This window comes from Pinus tabuliformis, chromosome 5_1, assembly GCF_031772625.1.
Source record: "Pinus tabuliformis cultivar Carrire ecotype Pingquan chromosome 5_1, CPIR1, whole genome shotgun sequence".
NCBI classification, from domain to species: Eukaryota; Viridiplantae; Streptophyta; class Pinopsida; order Pinales; family Pinaceae; genus Pinus; species Pinus tabuliformis.
Genome location: NC_142305.1, coordinates 786,138,557 through 786,147,374, shown reverse-complemented (window position 1 = coordinate 786,147,374; position 8,818 = coordinate 786,138,557).

The window sequence follows — 8,818 nt, the reverse complement described above, 5'->3', positions numbered from 1 at the left end:
ACTGCAATACCCTCCTTGGAGACAACATGCCCCAAGTAATGTACCTCTGTTTGAAAGAAACTACACTTACTAACCTTAGCATACAACTGATGCTCTCTCAACAACCTCAATAGTGTTGTTAAATCCTCGACATGCTCTTCCTCATTTTTAGAATATACCAATTTGTCATCATGAATACAATAACAAACTTATCCAAATACGAACACAACACACTATTCATCAAACACATAAATGTAGTTGGAGCATTAGTCAAACTGAATGGAACTACAACAAACTCAGAATGCCCATATCTAGTCCGGAAAGTTGTCTTGTAAATTTCCTCCTCTTTGATGCATACCTGATGATATCCGGAGCTCAGATCAATGTTCGAGAATATTGCTTCTCCCTTCAACTGATCGAATAAGCCATCAATCCTTGGCAACATATACCTATTCTTGATGGTCACTTTGTTCAACTTCCTATAGTCATTGCATAATCTAAGATTACCATATTTCTTCTTCACAAACAATACTAGTGTGCCCCATGGTGATACACTTGGCCTAATGTATCCCTTATCCAACATTTCCTTCAACTGCAAATTTAACTCAACTAACTTAGGTGTGCTCATCCTGTAAGGTGCTTTTGATGCTGGAGCTACCCCTAGCACTAACTTAATAGAAAATCTACCTCCCCATGAGGTGGCAACTCTGAAATATCCTCAGGAAATACACCCTTGAACTGTTGTAGAATTGGGTATCTTCTCAACACATTTGCATCCTCAAATTCCTTACCCTTATCATGAGAAATGTGTACTGCAAATAACTTTCACCCTTTCTTGCGGCTACACTTTGCTTGCATAGTTGTCACCATCCCAACTGATGTGGATTTCTTCTTTCCCTGCAAGACTCTTGGTTCCCCATTGTCATCAACGTACTCAATGGATTTGTCATAACAATCCACCTTGGTTCTATGTAGATACAACCAATCCATGCCCAACAACATATTGTATGATCCCAATGGTAATACATTCAAATGTGTTGCAGTAGGCATACCATTCAAATCGAATGCACAAGCTTTTATCCAATGATGAAATCACTTCTTTGTACATGTAGCCAACTGCACTAACCAAGAATCTGCATGCAATTCCATCCATCTCAATGATATGTGCTTGATTCTTTGCCTATTTTTTATCTAATGCTGCATAGATACATGGAATACTCTAACCAGCATCCCCAACATTCTGTGCCTCCTGCGCATTGTATATCTTATGTCTACCACCCTGATTTTGCAGACAATCTCTCCTATGATGATCTTTGCCACAAGTCCAACACTCTATAGGCTTCCAACATGTCTCCTTTCTATTTTCTCCTGAGTGGAATCCCTGTCTTCTATCTAATCTATTAAACTTCTTAGATGGTGAAACATTCTCCTTGTTACTTGTATCCTATGGTCTTACTCACTTTCTGTCCCATTTTCCTTTATTCTTTGCATTACCTCTCCAGTATAGCTTAGTCTCAGACTTGTGCTTCGATTGTTCATAGCAATGCCTTAGCTTCTGGATGGACTCCTCTAATGATCTAGGTTCATCGAACTTGATCCCATCTTTGAATGCAACCGGTAATCCACTAATGAACCTCTAAATCTTGGCCTTCTCCTCAATGAGATCAAAGTATCTCTATGACAAATACTTCTTCTTGAATAACCACTCAAACTCACTCCAAGTCAAATCTTTCTCATGAATTCATATGAAATTCTTCACATCTTCCCACCAAATGTTTTCTTTACCTTTGAGACTGAATGTAGCCACTCTAGTTTTCATGTTCTCTGAATAGTCATGCAATCTGATGAATTTCCTCATGCCAAGCAACCATGCCTATGCATCATGTCGTTTCTTCATCTCTCCATCAAGTGTAGGTGGCTTGTCTTTCTTAAACTCATCTGACAAATATCCCTTATCACTCCTCCTGTAAGGATGATAACGATCACATGGAATGCAAGTGTGAGAGACACACATGCAAATGCAACAATCACATGGAATGCATGTGTGAGAGACACACATGCAAATGACATGCATGCATGGCCAACACATAAATCATCCAGCCCGAGGGCTGAACCATGCTCTGATACCACTCTTTAACAATCTCCTCCCACATCTACCCAAGCAATCATCCAACTGCGGTAAACATGCGACGAGAGGTCACTATGATATGATTCAACCTCCTAAGTTACCTTAAGGAAGTGGAACTGACGAAAACACACCATACATACATTCAACATTAGCTTCAGGACCCTTAGAAACCAATCCAACACTTCAGACAGCTTGCCCTTAGGTCCCACTGAACTTTTGGACAGCTTAAGCCTTAGTCATTCTCATGCTATAGGCATGACAACGTCCAGAAAACTAGAGTCACTCTCATAGGCTTGCCTGCCAGTGTCCAGAGACTCATTTAGTTAGTGCTATGCCAACATCCCTAGTATTTGAGCCACTTTTTTAGGAACAAAGCCCAAGTCACTACCCATAATTGAACCACCTCTTCATAACAATAAAATAACATGGAAATGATAGTACTAAAGCAGATACTTCTTTAATACTTTGACTGGACCCCTACTAGCCATGACAAGCATTTCCTCAAACATATCATGAATATGTAATCTACAGGCGTAAAGAACAATTATGAGCATAGGGGTCTCATAATTAGTTGGGAATCACTAAGAAACATTGATGTCTCAATGCATCAACTGTCATTCCATCATTAGGTCATAGATACATTGGTCATTCAATTGCAAGTAAAAACATGATGAAAGCCATACATAGTTGCTGTCATAAGACACATACATAACCAACATAATAGCAACAAAAATACTCATGAAAGTACAACCACATAGATCACATATAATCCATCAAAATGCTCATAGAAATACAAGGAGAAATAATCTTTCATTAATGATGAAAAATTCAAACCCGGGATGGGATTTCCACTTTCCACTCGACCGTAGAATGGCTGAGCCAAATCTCTCTTCAGTCATTCACTCTTGTGTATTATTCCAAGCATGAATGTGGGATCTCATAAAGCACATCAATCAAAACTCATCCAGGGCTTCCAGAGGCCATCCACCTCAACCCATCAAATAATGATTCCACCTCACAATTGGATATCACTAAACGATCATCAGATCGGTCTCTATCCCAGCCATCCAGGGCTCTAGAGTGTTTGTTCCAACCAAGGCTCCAGGACTAGTAACTCAAACCACAACTACAACCAGGCTCCAGAGTGTTTGTCCAAACAAGGCTCTAGGACTAGTAACTCAACCCACCAAGTGCTCCAAAGCGTTTATCCAACCAAGGCTATGGGACTAGTAACTCAACCCAAGATGTTACAGGGCTTCTAGAGCATTTTTCCAACCAAGGCTCCAACAACTAGTAACTCAACCCAAGCTAAGGAAACATGAGAAACAACCAAAACAAAACAAGGAAATAACCCCACAAACTCCATGGCTATCTAGGAAATGACAAGGCCAGGCAATCCACTGTCAATCTAGGCAATCCTCCATGCCAATGAGAGATCATGACCAAGAATTCACATGCATATGCCATGCATGCCAAAACTATTGAAGGAAACATACATGCAACTTGGTACCTACAAGAAAATATGATGTAGCTATTGATCCCGATGCCTTCTTGCACTTTCCTTCTCTTTCTTTTCCTTCTTGCTCCAAAAATCCAAGTATGCCACACCCACCAAGAGTGCTCCAAGAAAAATTTAAGTCTCCAAGAGTATGAGAGAGAGAGAATAATGAGAGAGCTCCAAAAATGAATTGATAAAAGGTTACCAACTTATCCACAGAAGCCTTTTTATGAATGAAGCCTCTATTTTCTTCATTTTCCATTATTTTCCTTCATTTTCCTCCTCACATGCAACCTGTGACCTTTCACCTCCTTTTTCTCCTAATTTCCATTATTTTCATAAATAAATGTGCCAAAAATTCCATTTTTCCTTTCCAAAGCCTTAGCCATTGCCTTTGCTAATTTCCTTAGCATAAACAATCACAAGTGATCCCCATCACTAGGATTTTTCCCAACATTCCGCTTGGGAAAAGTGTCCCATCATCCATGGTTATTATTTTGCCTTTATTAACTTTTATTACATGGAATTTTCACCAGGGCTGTTACATAGACCATTAGGAGAGGATACGTAAGCATGGCTTGACCGAAATTTCAACCTTAGTAGTGACTTCATCCGATTTGTTTCCCTTCCTTATTGGATACCCTTTGGGCCTTACTTCCTTGGCCATCCTTTCAGTCTAATTCCCATTCTAATTTAATGGCCTGGCACCAACATCAGGGTTCTTTCCCTTCTCTCTTTACATAACTCGGAACTAATCTTTCCTTGACCATCCTTTTAGTCTATTTCCTTAATCATAGGATAATCTAACATTAGGTCTAGGTCTGGTAGAGGTATACATCAATTCCCTTAGTCTCTGTGTCCCTATCAGCTCAGTTGAGTCCCTTTGGTCGAGACTAGTTCCTTCCTCACCTTCCTAAGTTAGGTCAATTGTATGCCTAGTGCTCCTATGACCCATCCTTCCTCGTCTTATTCTCCTAGGCACCTTCAATCAGACTAATGTCGGTAAAGAGCTTAGGAAAAAGTAAAAATACTCAGGAAAGGAATAATCTAGACGTAATTTATGGTTCTCGGTCTAGCATTGGCGTGTTGAGGGAGGATAACAACATTAGCCATGAACCAAGTACTCTAGGATTTTCGATGTGGGCCTCATGCCTATGGTACATAAAGCATAGGTGTTAGCTATAATACGACAATTGGGAAAAGCAATGTGTGATTCTGGCCACCTTCAGTAACTCATAACCATGAATTTTCTTGCCACTGATGCATCTCTAATTTCCCTCCTACTTGTCGAAGAGAGATGAGGAGAAACAAGAAATAGAAGAAGGAGAAACCGAGAACATACGCTAACCAACAAGTGGGTTAAGATCCATTATCATACTACTCTATTCCCTCTCCTTCCTGGCATATCTTCTCTCTTCATAGCTTGGAATAACAATTAGAAGAGTGATCAATGATCCATCCAACTAACCCAAGTCTCCCCCACTGTACACATGTAAAGGATCAATAATTAAATACATTTTTGAAGGAAGGGGTTGGGATTGCTCCTTATAGGCAAGAAGGGAGGAAATATATGGAATAAAGATGAGTGAGTCCTCTGGAAAGGAATGTGGGGATAACTAGCTCCTGGTATAGAAAGAATAGAGTGGAAGGTGTATTATTCCCTTTATATGATGGGATCAACAACCCGGTTTGATCTTTCTTTCGTCAACTCATTCTAGTCAATCTACCTAAGAATTACAGCCCTCTCTTCCCCATCCATACATGTAGGGTAGCACTATGAGAGATAGGTCCGGTTAGGCTTTGGTCGAGTGATAAATCAATGGTACCCTGTTGGTCGAGTGATTTCATACCTTTCCTTAGCAGTTGAGTGTGCTAACACATCCTTTCTTTCCTAATATAAAGTGAGTGATAACCTGGAATATGGTGACCCCAAATTCCCTTTAGAAACCTAGCATTACATCTCAATCCCTCTTATCTTTCTCTCTTACCATTTAGTGCGAGTAAGGTTCAAGTGGTGGATGTGTCGGTTTATTTAATTGACCAATATTCATAAGCAAAGGTGGTAGTGCCTCAACTACCATCCTCACCAATCTTAAGGAGAGTATGTTTAGTGCAATCACAATATATATTTCATAATATCATTTAAATGTTTTTCACCTATCAGGTTATAAATTTCCCTATATTTTTGTATATATAATACTTTTAGTGCTACCTATTTAACTTCTATTTAATTTTTAGAATTCCTTATTCCGAATCCAACTATAAGTTTTTATACCAATTGTTAGATTGTTAAAGACATTAAGCTAAATTTTAAACTAAAAAAACATTAAAAGGATTCAAATTACAATACAAATTTTTGAATAAAAAACACATATTAAAATATGGAAATATTCAAGGTATCACATGTATCGGAAATATAAATATGTCCAAAGTTAAAATTTTGCAAGTCATTATTTTATTGAAAGAATAATGCTCGGTATTATTAAATCAAGATCATATTAATTGTACATGTACACCACAACTATTTATATAAAATAGTCATAACCGTGCATTCTCAATTTGTTTTATCTCCTTGGTTACAATAAGTAGCCCTTGTAAAACTTGGACCTTTTATCAAGGATTTAGGTATGCTCGATCAAACTTTTTGGACAATGTCAGATCTCCATATCACCATACTGATTTTGGTGTTACATAGTTTCAAGATGCTAGAAATTTGGGACCACATGTTCTTTGGTTGACCAATTCTTTTGGTCAAATTTGAATTTTTTTGTAGATAATGTTAGTGTTCATCTTATCACTTTAGAGACAATGTCTTTCATGTCACTTTATCAACCAAGGAAAATGTTAATCTCCATCTTGTCACCTAGCCATGGAACCGACATAATTGCCCTTTCAATTTAAAAAGCCACATTTAGAAAGAATATAACCAAGATAGAAACTTGGAAAACATATTTTATTGAAAAAACTCAGTTAGAAAATAACACCAAACATTATTAAATAAAATCATATTAGTTGTGCATACATGACACAACAATTTATATAAAATAATCGTAATCACATTTTCAATTTATGTAACTTGCTTGGTTACCTTTAATTAAACTTGAAAAGTTTGAACCTTTTACCAAAGATATAAGTAATCTCAATCAAACTTTTTAGACTATGTCTGACCTCTATATCACAATATGGATATTTAGAGTATGTGTGATCTCTATATCACCATATGGATATTTATCGTGTAGAGTTTCAAAATGTTAGAAATTTGGAACCACATGTCTTTTGGTTGACTAAGACTTCTGGTTAACTTGAACAAATTCTTTATATGATGCCAATGTCCATATTTTCATAAAGACAATATCTTTCATGTCACTTTATTAAACTAACTCAAGTTTGTAACATTGAGTTTAAACCATGTTACAAATGAATTTATCAAATCGCATTTATAAATATAATAAACCTATATAAATAAATCAAAACAATCTATAATACACAATCAATAAATAAACACACACACACACATATTCCTCAAACTAAATTGATCATTACTAAAAGTTCAAAACCATTAAAAGATACACAAATCTACAATCAATATGAACATGAACTCTATATATATATATATATATACAGCTTGAGTGAGCCTAATGGTTAAGAGCATGTCTTTCCTCCTAAGAAATTACATGTTCAAAACCCGAGGGATTGAGTAGAGTATATATGCCTTTATAGACTTAGAAATCAATTGTTAAATAATAAACAAATCTAACCTAATTATCAATAATTTTATTTATTTTAAATAAAATAACCTACACCACAGCCAATATATACATCAAAACTTAATTTTTATTTATTTTTAATAAAACAACCTACACCACAACCAATATATACATAAAAACTTAACAATCAACTGTTAAAAGATTAACCATCTAACCTAATTATCAACCATTTTTTTTTTAAGTAAAACAACCTACACCACAACCAATATATACATAAAAGATACACACATTAATTCAATGTTACGTCAAGAATGCTAAGTATATACTGGATTTAAATATACATTTTCATAAATCTTTATTCATGAATACCAAAACAACCTGCACCACAACCAATATATACATAAAAGGTGCACACATTAATTCAATGTTACATCAAGAATGTTAAGTATATAATGGCTTTATATATACATTTTACCATATCATAGACCTATTATATACATATATTCCTTTGTAAATTAATTCCTCGACCTAAATTGATGATTAATGAGGATTCAAAAACTGTTAGAGAACCAGCAATCCATCAGTAAAACAATCTATTAATATGTTTTTAGTAAAGATAATAATATAAAATTTGTATGATACGTATGAAACACGCGATTTTACAATGTGTAAATATAGGGACATTTTTATTCTTCAAGGAAACAAATACATCAGTGGCAAAATAAACACAGCCCCACTGACACCAATATCTTAGTATTAACTAAGAGTCTCCACACACACAAGCAGCACTGTTTTTTCAATAAGAGTTTAACTTGCTTCTTTTTATTTATGCAATTCTTAGTCAATGCAGTTAACATATATGTTTTTAAGCTAAAGCCGAGCCTGTTACTGAATAATTCGGTTGTGCACTAACGTAGCTTTGGATTGCTAGGAAACCCTTTTCCTTACGCTGATTGTATACCCATTTTTAAAGAGAACAAGAGGAGACCTTATGATCTCTCCTTCGCATCTGTCCCAACTGCAAAAATTCATCACCAGTGATCTCGTCATATTTAATTCCAATTCCTGGAAACTAAAGATTTGCTGAATCAAATCAAATTCCTATATCCACCTAAAATTTGTAACCAGATGATACAGAAATACTGCCATTTCCAATTTGGCTAGTTCCGCTCCTACGCAATACCTCGAACCCCCTCGGAAAACTTGAAGGTGCTTCTCCTCGGCCATGTCCTCCTATTCACAATGCGCTCGTTTATGATCAGTTCTGGTAAAACACGAGTCACACCAGAAATGGAGTGAATTATAATATTAGTGTTAGTTATCATTTAAATATCACTTACTTGCCATCTCCATGGATTGAAACACGAAGGCTCGGGGAAGATGGCTGGATCATGGCTTACAGCAGTTGTGCACGCAACGACCTTCCACCCCCGGGAATTCGAGTAAGATTTTTGAGATACACAGATCTAGATCTGCAAAACAATAAACAAGCTTGCAAGAGAAGGA